This window comes from Canis lupus, chromosome 24 (genome assembly GCF_011100685.1).
Source record: "Canis lupus familiaris isolate Mischka breed German Shepherd chromosome 24, alternate assembly UU_Cfam_GSD_1.0, whole genome shotgun sequence".
NCBI classification, from domain to species: Eukaryota; Metazoa; Chordata; class Mammalia; order Carnivora; family Canidae; genus Canis; species Canis lupus.
This window is the reverse complement of record NC_049245.1, coordinates 10,637,214-10,650,085: the sequence shown is the minus strand read 5'-3', so window position 1 is coordinate 10,650,085 and position 12,872 is coordinate 10,637,214. Positions and strand designations below refer to the sequence as shown.

Genomic DNA, 12,872 nt, shown 5'->3' with positions numbered 1-12,872 from the left:
TACATATGTAACATGTAAATCTATAGATGAAGGTGAAGTATCAACGGTGTACGCTAAAATGTTGACAGAGGTCATTTGGGGTGGTGGGACTAGGGATGACTGTTGTTTCCTTATTTGTGCTGTTTTGAATTTTTAAAAATATTTGTGACATTTAATATTATAAATTTCTTTTTCTTTTTTTAGTGGGGAGGGGTAGAGGGAGACGGAGAGAGAGAATCTTAAGCAGGCTCCACACTCAGCAGAGAGTCCGATGCAGGACTTGATCTCACAACCCTGAGATCATGACCTGAACCAAAATTAAGAATTGGATACTTAACCTATGGAGCCACCTAGATATCCCAATATTACATATTCTATATTATGTGTTGCTATTTATATAATATAATGACTGTTTTATATAGTATACACAGTATGCATTGCTTTTGTTATGAGAGAGTACAGAGGTAGCTTACAAGAGTTCAGCCTAGTATGAACTTCCCTGTAAACCCCTTACGATGTCCTAATCCTAGAGAAGTCAGAAACCAAGCTTAGAGAGTTATGGAAAGAGGAGCTGGACAGGAAAATAAACTTCTGAATATCTCCCCTCCATTCTGGTAGGCCTAAGCAAAGACCTTTGACAGATACAAGAACCAGACATATTAATTCTTATATAAAGTATGGGAATTTTGATGATGTAACTGTGACCAGGTAAGTCATAGGGCCTGCTAGTTTGTTTATCCAGTGGCAAGGGAACAACTACTACAGAATAGGTGGGGGTGGGGGCAGGCAGGTGGAAACTATGGGACAAATTTAAGATATTTGGCATTTGCTTTAGGTTTAATAACACATGTTTTTTTTGTTGTTGTTGTTTGTTTGTTTTTTTAAAGCCTGCTAAAAGGGTTTTGGCTTCTTTTCAACAATTTCTGGATATGGGACTGATATATTTTTTTAAGATTTTATTTATTTATTCATGAGAGACAGAGAGAGAGACTGAGAGCCAGAGACACAGGCAGAGGGAGAAGCAGGCTCCTCACAGGGACTCAATCCCAGGACTTTGGGATCATGCCCTGAGCCGAAGGCAGGTGCTCAACTGCTGAGCCACCCAGGTGTCCCCGGGACTGATATTTGATCAGATTTTGGCATTATGCTGAGATAGGCCTTGATGAAACTTAGATTTACTTAGTTAATATGTGTAAAAACATGATAGGGAGGTGGAAAAACTGCTCAGCTTTGTTGCCACCAAGAAAGACTCTTGATATAGAGGGTAAGATTTGAATGTGGCCTTGAAAGATGAACGCACAGGTAGTATATCAGACTAGTTCGATGCAAGAACTTAAAAACGTTAGAAAAGCCTAGACTGAAATGCAATGTTTACTACTTATTAGCTGAGGGACCCAGGATAATCTTTTCCAATCTAAGTTGAAAAATGGGGATTTTTTTTTTTTTTTTAAGAGGGAGAGAGAGTGAGAGGGGAGGGGCAGAGGGAGAAGAAGAGAGAAAATCTTAAGCAGGTTCCATGCCCAGTGCAGAAGTGGGGCTCGATCTCACGGTCCTGAGGTCATGACCTGAGTCGAAATTAAAGGTTAGCCACTTAATCAACTGAGCCACCCAGGCTCCCTGGAATTATCATTTTTTTAAAATCACACATTCTATTGTACATGATTAAAACAGTAATTGGGTTACATATAATGACATAACATATATTATTATTGATTATGGTTTAAAATAATACCACAAGCATCTGTCTCAGAGTTTAGGAGTGTTAAGAGGTAATAACTCAAACTAATGTGCCAGGCATAGGGCCTGACTATTAGAATGTTCAGGAGGTGGCAGGAGCTGCTACCACCACCAGAAATTGGCCAGACCATAAAGCAGGGAGTGAGCAAGTAGAAGGACCAGCAGGTGGGGGATGTGCTGATACCGCACCAATCCTGCCACAGAGAATGAGACAGCCTCTTTGAGATGGTCTGGTAAGTGGAAATGGAAACCAATGAATAGAAATGGGAATGTCAGAACTGAGAGCAGAATTTTGGCATCTCCCTCTAAGTCCGCACAGCCTCCTCCTTGGTTTCATTTGCATCCCTCCATCTCTGGAATGATGCCCCTGACAGCACATTATCCAGCTTTCCAGAGCAGGTCAGAGCCAGCACAGGGAAATGGAATGGCCCTGCTAGCAAGTAATGATGGTCCCCACACAGCCTTTTACGTGGGAATTAATCTTTTATTAAGAGAGAAAATTAAACCCCGATGCTTCAGGGGCTCTTTGCTCCTGGTTACAAGAGCCCCGGGAAGCACTAGCTCTTCTCCAGGGCCTCAGCCAAGGGCAGTTTTCTTCTAACAATTCCTTTGGAAGCTGAGACTCTCTGAGGGCCAGTACTAGTTTTTGTTTGTTTGTTTTTGTTTTTCTGGTATATGAATGAAGAATTTGAGCACAAAATATACTGTTGGCTGCTTCGTAAATCCTCTCTTTCTATGCAGACTGCTGAGAGAAACTCAAAGTTTAGGTGATGCTGTAAAGCAGACAAGCAAGCTTGAAAAGGAATTTGGGAGCTGAGGTATGTATGTTTGTGCTCCTTTGAGAAATTGGAGCTGTGTGTGTAACTTGGGAGAGAAAGTGCACTTAGGCTTCGGTGGAGATGCTGGGGAAGGAGACGTTTTGATTTATGTGTCCAATATATGTGAGTTGAGGGCCTGCTGTGTGCAAAGTGCTATCTGGGGCCTGGATTCTGTCCTGGAAGCCCTCATAATCTTATGGTGGTGAGAAATCTCTCATATAAGAACCATGAACAGAGCCAGGATGTTTCTTGAGCTGGTCAAAGTGCTGAGTGAGAGGCAAGGACAGGCAGAAGGTGATGTCCAGGGTGTGATGATGGGGCAGGCTGGACACACACAGGTCTGTCCGAAAAGCTGGATGCAGACATAGCATGGAGAGAAACATGAGGAGGATAATTGAGGACGAAGGAGTAGCCCGTTGGCAAGACATAGTCCAGTGGGTTTTGTGGCTGCTGAGTACCATTCTCTAAGGGGTGGAGAACTAACTCATAAATGGGAGCAAGGCTTCTGGAACTCCTGAGGAAAAAACTTGGTGGAATTAAAAGTTATTCTAATGCCTTTTTGGAAATAGAACTCTGTGCACATGTAAAGTCAGGACTAGGTAGTGGTTGAGAGTGCTAGGTGGGGAGATTAATAGAGGCTCAAAGCCCAATACTGCCATTTCTTAGCTGGCTGATCCTGGGCATGTTTTTTCAATACTCTGTACTAAAAGACTAATAAATACCTTTCTTGCAGGAGGAGAGAATTCAGTGAGATAGTCCCTGTAAATACATTGTACATTACCTGGACACATGCAATAGTTCTGATACTGTATTATTATTACCTGGCTAGCTCCGCTGGCATCCTTAAGGTAAAGTATCAAAATCATAAACATGTAGCTAATTTATAGCATTAACAATTTTGCTCCTTCCTTAATTTGCAGTCCTGGTTTCCAGTTCATAAACCATACGTGTGAATTTTTGGAGAGATTTAGTAGCTGGAAAAGGAGAGAATTGGGAAGAAAAGAGTCCTGCGGGCCAAATAGACTGATCTTGTTGGGTTCTGAGGCCAAAAACTGTACACAAATGAAGAGGTTTAGAGGGAATGGATTTTTAGCACAACAGAAGGTAAAACTTCTCACTATCAAGGCTATTTTTTAGAAAGGAAGAAAAGGAGGTAAGATAGAAGGGGGGGAAGGATAAAGAGGGATGATAGAAAGAAGGAGGGAGAAGAAGATGGTGAAGGGAGGAAAGAAGAAGGGAAGTGGAAGAGGAAAGAGAAAGGAGGGAATGAGGAAAGGGAGTGGGGTAGGAGGTGGGGAGGGAAGGAAGGAGGGAGGGACAGAGGAAGGAAGGAGGAAATGGAGGAAAAGGCAAAGAAGGGAGGGAGTGAGGGAGGGAAGAAGAGGGGGAGGAGGGAAGGGAGGGAAGGAGGAAGGGAAAGAGGAAGTAAGGAAGAAAAAAAGGAAGGAGATAAGACAATCATGGCTTTGCAGGACAGTGAGAGTGGGACAAGTGACCCCATCTACCATTCCTCCCAGAAGTATCCAAGCCTAGAATAAACACCCACCAGATATTCCCGCATAGATGGGCACTTGACTGAGTGGCCTTTAAAGTTTTCTCCCAAGTCCATCTTTTTATGAAACTTTGGATTCGAATAATGTGGCTGCTAGAGAATTCAAATATGTAAAATGGACCTTTTGTTGTTTTTTGTTTCCTTGCAGCTATTCCTTCAAATCCCAGAGGGCAAAACTAAAATGTTTTCTGAAGTTGTTATATGCATAATATTTAAGGATTCACAGTTCCATGTCCAAGGCTGACAGATATACTGTTTCTTTCTCTCAAATTCTTCGAAACACATGACATTTCTGATCTGATCCCTCTGGAGTCCAGCCCTCACTGAACAGTCACAAATAGTTTCTTTATCAAAAATAGCAACCAAATGAAATTTTTCACTTATTACTGTAATATTAGGCATAAACACTCATTTTCTTAGTGAAATTAAAAAAAAATGCCCCTTGTCCTTGGGAATCTAGACCTGTCCAGCATGTGTGAACAATGTTATGCCTCTTTCTACACAGTTTGATTTTTCCCCATTTAAAGGAGCAACTTTATTTATTTATTTATTTATTTATTTATTTATTTATTTTTTTAAAGGAGCAACTTTAATTCCAACTTAGGTTTTAGGTCTTGCATGTCCTATTAATTTGACTATGGAAATTTATTATTATTACATTTGCAACACTTGTTACATTACTGCCTTTAATTGCACTTGCATTTGCCTACTTATTCCAGAATTCAAGGACAACAGGTATTCTTGATCCTCTGAGGTAGGTTTATTCAGAGAAGCACAGCTTAGATCTCTGTCTGGACTGGGCGGTTGAGCACCTGGCATGTTCTGCTATTGACCATGCAGATTTGGGAATGCTTATAAGCACTGGCATTTATTGTTATTTTATAGATATGGGATGGTATCTTATTTCTTCCTGGATTCTATGGCTAAGGTGTGTGTAAGCCACCACCTCCCTGGCTTTGTAGTAGCACTATGTTATGAATAGAAAGGCTTTCTGCATTGGCATGGTCTATTCTATTATCAATCAGCACATTTTCTCACAAGTATGTTTTCCTTTTCCTTAAAAATATATAGTCAGAAATAATAAATGTTGTATAACTTTATTTAGGGATATTTGTTCACATAGAAAGAAAGCCAAGGCATGCCACAAAGGAGCTTTCTGCACAAAAGGAAGGAGTGCCCGAGTTTGCTCTGAGTTATGAAAATTGATGAGGTGAAGAATTTCCACTAGATTTTTATTTAAGAGAAATACAAGGTGGCTAATTTCAAACAAATAAAAAAGAATGTGTTGCTTTATGAACCTTGCAAATGGGCAAATGACCTTTAATATGTGGAATGACTTTGCTATGCTAGTTGAAAGGCAGGATCAAAAGCACTGCTGGACCTTTCTGGAAGAACATGTTGGATGAAAGGCAGGATTTTGAGGAGGATGAACGGCAGGATTTAGCCAGGTACCAGTTTCATAAAACAAGGGTTGGGGTTTCACCAGAACAGAATGTGGATTGGAGAAGGCTTCAGACATCCCTAGGTTGGGTCTCCTTATTTTTAGAGAAAAAGAAATGAAGTCCCAGAGATGATAAAGTTTGTAAAGCTCATCGGCAGAGCATGAAAGAACCTTGGTCTCCTGACTTTGGCTTAGTGGCCCTCCTGCTCACTAGATAGAGGAGAAATTCTCTCAGATATGCTCAGGACCCCACAGATTCAACTTGAGTCTAGAGCAGCCTTCCTGAATGTGAGGGCTGATATTTGCTGGGGAGGAAATGCTGCTTCCTCTTGAGTTAACTCAGGCTGGAGGACCACCCTGGATGCATTCTGGAGAGCTCGCTCTCTGACCCTGATGCTGCAAGGGCTGGGTATACAATTGGTATCAAATGCATGGTTGTTGGATGGCTGCATGCTTGCTGTTCTTGTTACATGCTTCTGTCATAATGATCATAAGAAATCAGTAATTTTATTGCCTACTATGCCCATATTAATCTTCATAACACCTCATTTTCTTCAGGGTCAAGTTCAAACTCCCTTCCTTCTACTTGGCATAATATCATATACCTTAGCCTTTCATGTATCTCGGTTGGAGCAATATTTCAAGCCCAATATTCAAATCTTACTTCTAGTATGAAAGCTTTGGTTAGTCTAAACTTAGCTCTTTTTTTGTCTGAAGTCTCATTCTATAGAGCCTGTGGTCATGGTAGTCAGGATGTGCTGTGGAGTTCACAACTCCGGAAGCAATCCTCATGAGACAAGGAATAGGAATTGGTGGCACAATTCTGGGTGCATTCCGCAAAAAGTCACCAGTGAAATTGAACCCCATTTGCCCAAAGTGGTCATACAAGGGCTTTCTACTACAAGCAGCTCATAATCTATCTTGGAGTGAACCTTTTCTTCTTCCCTCCCTCACTTCCTAACCCTCTTTTGTGCTTCCTGGAGTTACTTTCCAGATATACTACCTGCACCCAAGTCCTTGTTTCACAGTTTGCATTTAAAGGAACCCAAAATAAGATACCACATATTGAAATACTTCAAAAACATGCAGTGCCCAGGTTAGAACTATGCACATCATATGTGCTAAAATTATACAGATTAAATAAATATGGATGAATGGAAAATATGCCCTATATCAAGATCTATTTTCTGTCTCCTATGAGGCTGTCAGATCATACTGAGCTTTGTATTCATGCTTAATAATAATACAGAAGCTTCAGAGTCACTGGTCATTCCCAGTATGATTCCTTTGTAGCCCTTTGGTGCCCTTCCTAGATCTCCTTGATAAAGGAGCTACTATGTTGGCTTTCACAGGGGCCACTGCTCTAGAGAATTGCCCTTGGTTAAGGAGATCATGTCTCTCCTCCAGAGGCAGTCAATGACGGGCTGATGTGGGGGTAACACAAGGCTAGTTTCCTTGCCTTAGATGGGGCTCTGTGGTGAAATTCGCCCTCCAGAGTTCCTTGTGGGATCAGGCTGGAGCTAGATACCATGTCAGCTCATACCACATTGTTCATCTGCTATCCCTGCCCATCTTCTTCCTTTAGTCCCCTTCACCAGAGAACTCTGCCTCAATACATCCCATGCATCTGAATTCCCATTTCTGTTTCTGCTTTCCATTGATCTTCCTTATCCTCCAGGGCTTTTCCTCCCAAGACCCCTGGACAACCTGATACTGAATTTCTCATGTAATGTGACAATTCATATATTCAATAAATTTTGGAAATTTCAGCTCTGCCACAAGGTATGACTGCCCATTATCATTGTTTTTAACCTCTCTCTATTAAATGTTTAAGAATGGTGTTTGGCAACTCTTTCAAGAAGTAACCTTCTTTGGTATAGACCTGTTCAGTACATGGAATGACTTGACCGTGGAATTTCTCTAGGACTCATAAATTCACTTTCTTGGGGAAAAAAGCATGACTTTTCTCTGTTTCTTGCCATAGAAATTTTACTTCAACATTATATAGAATGATATTTAATATAGCTCAGCTTATAACTTATAAGAGACCACTTTGAGGTTAAAATATTTTAGCTGCCCTGTTGCTTTTGCAATTGAAAGGAGCGGAGTAGCTAGAAAGATCAAAACCAACCTTTTAAATTCCCCAAGGCCTTGTTTAATGGAGTGTATACAATCAAATTTCAACAATCCATGGCTAGATTATCTATGGCAGTACTTCTCAGACTTTAATGTGCACATGAATCACCAGGAGATCTTGTTTAAATGTATATTCTGGTTCAGTAGGTCTAGTGTGATGCCTTCAATTCTATGTATGTGAAAATCTTTCATAGGATGGTGATACTAATTGTCCACAGACTGCACTTTAAGCAACAATGTCTTACATATTTTTTTTGCTCCTGTAGTGCTCCACCGCCCCCCACAACACCACCTAGTAACCATATAGATAATATAATCTAGAGATAAGATTGAAAGTCTGACATCGAAGCCCTACGTGACTATGTGCCTAAGCAAAATTGTCCCCCTGGCCTCTGGTGATAAGCTCTGACTCTAAAGACATATAATGATGTTGTACATGATCAGAAATGAGAAATGTTGATTTTGGTAAATTTTGTTTTAGGTGGGTTCAGGTTGAGGCTAGATTTCTCCTGAATACACATTCTTATCTAGCTTTCAGAAAGGGATGCCATCTTTAATGCTAACACAAGGAAAATAAACACAATCAATACTGGTATCATAAGCAGTCTGGTTAATAAAAAATACTGATTGCACCCTACCTAGCTTGCTCTTTGGGGCTACCACTCCACAGTGGAAATTCTACTCTTAGCTCCTATAATAGTTCCCCGAATTCCAGGCTTTATCTTAAACATGAAATACCGAAGTCAAAGCTTATTTTACTATATTTCCTGAATATATATTTCCTGAATATAGTCTAGGCCTGAAGCAGTTTATTTCTCCTAAATAGCTAGTCCATATTTCCAAGGCATAGCTGACATTCTGAGAAATATGCATCCTCAGAAAACATCCTCCTGTTTGTGTTTAAATAATATAGACCATTTTTATACCTTTACAAAATTCTCAGAAAAATGAATATGCAGAGTGTTCATAAAATTAGAACATCGCACACATAACATATTGTTTCCTCATGGGAGGTATTGAACAATAAAACTAGATGAAATTTTAAGACTTTCTAATTTCCCCAAAGACCAATATTTTATATTTTCTATATTTTTACTCTAAAATATTGAAGATTGTTGATGTCAGCAAGAATGGAAGGATCTTTAAAATTCTCTCTTCCATAAAATCTACAAAAATATTGGTAATAAGTAGTTAGAATCAACATGTTCATAACTTTAGAAATTAACAGAAGGCTTGCAGTTATATGGGAAGTGTTTTTCCAATAATAATGGTTGGATCACAGTAAAATAGTGAGCCTTATTTTTGGGTATTTTAACTTTCCCTGTTGCCATCTTCCCACCCTTAAGCTCTGTGGTAACTTGTTGCCTGGAAAACTTACAGCTCATGTTCATAGTTAAATACAGCAGCCTTGCAGCAACTAGAAGAGAAACAGGGTTGAAACTCCTATAAACTTAATTCCTATAGATTATCATTATATGATCTGTCTAGTGGTTCCCTGGAAGATGCCACTTGCAAGACAGTCTTTATTTGCCTTGACTTAGACCTCATATAATGCAAAAAAAAAAAACAAAACAAAAAAACAAAAAACAAAACAAAACAAAACCCAAAAACCAAAACCAAAAAAGCAAAAAAAAACCTTTTTTGCCTGGCAATGTTTGTCAAAAACAATTAGAGGTAAAGTGCCTACTTTGGTGTCTGTCTGAAGCAGTAGATAACAGCTGGAGAAAACCATGGGCTAACTGAAAAGCTGGGAAAAGAGATATCCACAGGGGTTTTGAAAAGCTCATACACATGATCACAAGGATTTAAAAGTTAGGTATATGTGTGGTGATATGTGTATGTTCAGGAGAGTCCAGAGAAAGCCTTTAGTTCTTACCTGTGGCCTACCTTGAGCCTCACTGTAAGCATAAAGTGAAGCATAAGGTAGAATTGTCAAATCCCTGTTTGAATACTGAGGGTATTCCCCAGTAGACACACTGAGCCCCTTAACAAAGTCTGGTAGACTTACTGGTTTTATTTTTTATTTTATTTTAATTAATTAATTAATTTAAGATTTTATATATTTATTCATGACAGACACACACAGAGAGAGGCAGAGACACAGGCAGAGGGAGAAGGCAGGCTCCATGCAGGGAACCCAACGTGGGCCTTGAACCCGGGTCTCCAGGATCACACCCCTGGCTGAAGGCGCCGTTAAACCACTGGGCCACCAGGGCTGCCCAACTTACTGGTTTTAAACGTTTAAGGAAATCTGTCCAATCATTAACTGACCATGATGCTAACTAGGCAGAGACTTCAGTGGTCACAAATGAAAAAGAATAGAGACTTAACAGAGTTAATTCAGGGAAGCCATTAGACTAACAAACCATTACTGCAACCATCAACCACCACTATGGCAACTACAACCACACACACATTGACACAAAACAAAACCTGGTAGTAATAGCAAAACACAGGAAGAGATGAAAGTCTAATTTTCAGAGTTGCCATATTATTTTAAATGTTCAATTTCAAATAAATTATGAGACCTACAAGAAAAAAACCTGGGAAAGTATGATGCATAAGTAGGAAAAAGAGCTGTCAGTAGAGACTGTGAGGAAGTTCATGTGTTGGACTTACTAGACAAAGACTTGAAATCAGTTATTTTAATTATAGTCAAAGAACATATACTCTTTTGGAGTCCATAAGGATGATGTCTCACCTAGTAGAGAATATCAATAAAGAGGCAGAAATTGGGATCCCTGGGTGGCGCAGCGGTTTGGCGCCTGCCTTTGGCCCAGGGCGCGATCCTGGAGACCCAGGATCGAATCCCACGTCGGGCTCCCGGTGCATGGAGCCTGCTTCTCCCTCTGCCTGAGTCTCTGCCTCTCTCTCTCTCTCTATGACTATCATAAATAAATAAAAGTTAAAAAAAAAAAGAAACATTTAAGAGGCAGAAATTAACTAAGAGGAACAAGTAGAAATTCTAGAACTGAAAAATATAATTACTGAAATTTAAAATTTTTTTTAAAGATTTATTTATTGGGATGTCTGGGTGGATCAGTGGTTGAGCATCTGCCTTTGGCTCAGAGCATGATCGCAGGGTCCTGGGATTGAGTCCCATGTTGGGCTCCCTGCAGGGAGCCTACTTCTCCCTCTGCTTGTGTCTCTGCTTCTCTCTCTGTGTCTCCCACGAAAAAATAAATAAAATCTTTTAAAAAAGTAAAAAAAAAAATTAAAAGATTTATTTATTTACTTATTTATTCGTAAGAATATTGTATATATAATGTAATATAATTATGTATATATAATGTATTTTGGTTTACAGCTCTTTTTTCTCCTATCTGATTCAAAGGATACCTGCTTCCATCAACAACCATAAGTCTGTGTTGATGAACACATGGTACCTAAAGGTGTAGTTTATATGATAGTCATGACACAGAAGATCAAGTGGAGAACCAAGCAATACAAGAGCAAAGTTTTGGCATACTATTGAAATTAAATTTGTGTGAAAGCAACTAGATTGTTATAAATTGTTAATTATAATCCCCAGGGCAACCACTCAGAAAATAATCCCCAAAAATATAGTAAAGGAAAGGAAAATGGAATTAAAATGATAAAGTAGGGATCCCTGGGTGGCGCAGAGGTTTAGCGCCTGCGTTTGGCCCAGGGCGCGATCCTGGAGACCCGGGATCGAATCCCACATCGGGCTCCCGGTGCATGGAGCCTGCTTCTCCCTCTGCCTGTGTCTCTGCCTCTCTCTCCCTCTCTCTGTGTGTGACTATCATAAATAAATAAAAATTTAAAAAAAAATGATAAAGTAGAAAATATCAATTTAACACAAGGTAGCATTAATGGGTGAATAGAACAAAAAGATATATGACACATAGAAAACAAAAAGCAAAATGCAGCAAATATAAACCTTACCCTGTAATTACAACAAACAAAAATGGATAAACACTCAAATTAAGAAGCATAATGTCCTGAAAAAAGAAAACCTGATCCAACTATATGCTGTCTAAAAGAGATACACTTTAGATTCAAAGGCACAAATAGATTGGAAATAAAATGATATAAAAAGACATACCATGCAAAGAGTAAGCATCTTTTATATGTAAAAGATATGTGTATTGGCTATAATATTGGACAAAACAGACTAGGGACAAATAAGGATATTTTATAATGATAAGATCTATACCTCTAAAAGATATAAAAATTTTAAAAAAAATAAAAGATATAAAAATTCTAAGCATATATGCACAGAAAAACAAAGTCCTAAAATATGTGAAGCAAAAAAAGTGATAGAACTGAGGACAGTACACAATTCAGCAGTAATAATTGGAAACATCAATACTCCACTTTCAATAATGGATAAAACAAGTAAACAGAAGATCAGCAAAGACACAGAAGACTTGAACAACACTATGCACTAATTAGACCTAACATAGATATGTGGAACACTCCACCCAACAAGAGTTTAACACACATTTTCTCAAGTGCATATGGTACATTCTTGAGGATACACATGTGTTCTAGGCAATAGAACAAATCTCAATAAAAATAAAAGGACTGAAATCACATGTAGGTTGTTACCTGACAACAATTAAAGGTTGTTACCTTTAATAAAATTAAAGATCAAAAACAAAAGGAATTTGGAAAATTCACAATTATATGTAAATTAAAGAATACATTTTTAAATAACCAATGGGACATAGAGTAAATCTCCAGGAAAATGAGAAAATACCTTGAAATGAATGAGAACAGAACCACAACATACCAAAATTTACATGATGCACTGAAAGCAGAACTTAAAGGAAATTTATATCTATAAACACCTTTGTTTAAAAAAAACAAAAATCTCAAATTGACCTAATCTTCAATCTTAGAAAACTAGAAAAAGAAGAGCAAAACTCAAAATGAGCAGAAGAAAAGAAATAATAAACATTAGAGAGAACACTAATGAAACAGAGAACAGAAAAACAGAGAAAATCAAAGAAATCAAGTTTATCTTTGAAAAGTTCAATACAATTGACATACCTTTAGATAGATTGGCCATGAGAAAAAAATAGAAGACTCAAATTACTAAAATCATAAATGAAAGCGATGACATTATTACTAACTTTAGAAAAATAAAGACCCTGAGAAAACACCATGAAAATTATATGCCAATAAAATAATCTAGAGGAAATTGACAACTTTCTAGAAGGACCTAAGTTAGGAAACTGACTCA

At 38.6% G+C, this 12,872-nt stretch overlaps 1 long non-coding RNA gene across 1 annotated transcript in view; it reads left to right on the top strand.

Annotated features, from left to right (window-relative positions):
* LOC111092189 overlaps positions 1 to 12,872 on the top strand; it is an 80,936-nt gene that overhangs the window by 54,123 nt on the left and 13,941 nt on the right. The window contains exons 3-4 of the long non-coding RNA XR_005377562.1: positions 2,458 to 2,534; positions 3,268 to 3,382. This is a non-coding gene — a long non-coding RNA (uncharacterized LOC111092189). The remainder of the gene's footprint in view (positions 1 to 2,457; positions 2,535 to 3,267; positions 3,383 to 12,872) is intronic.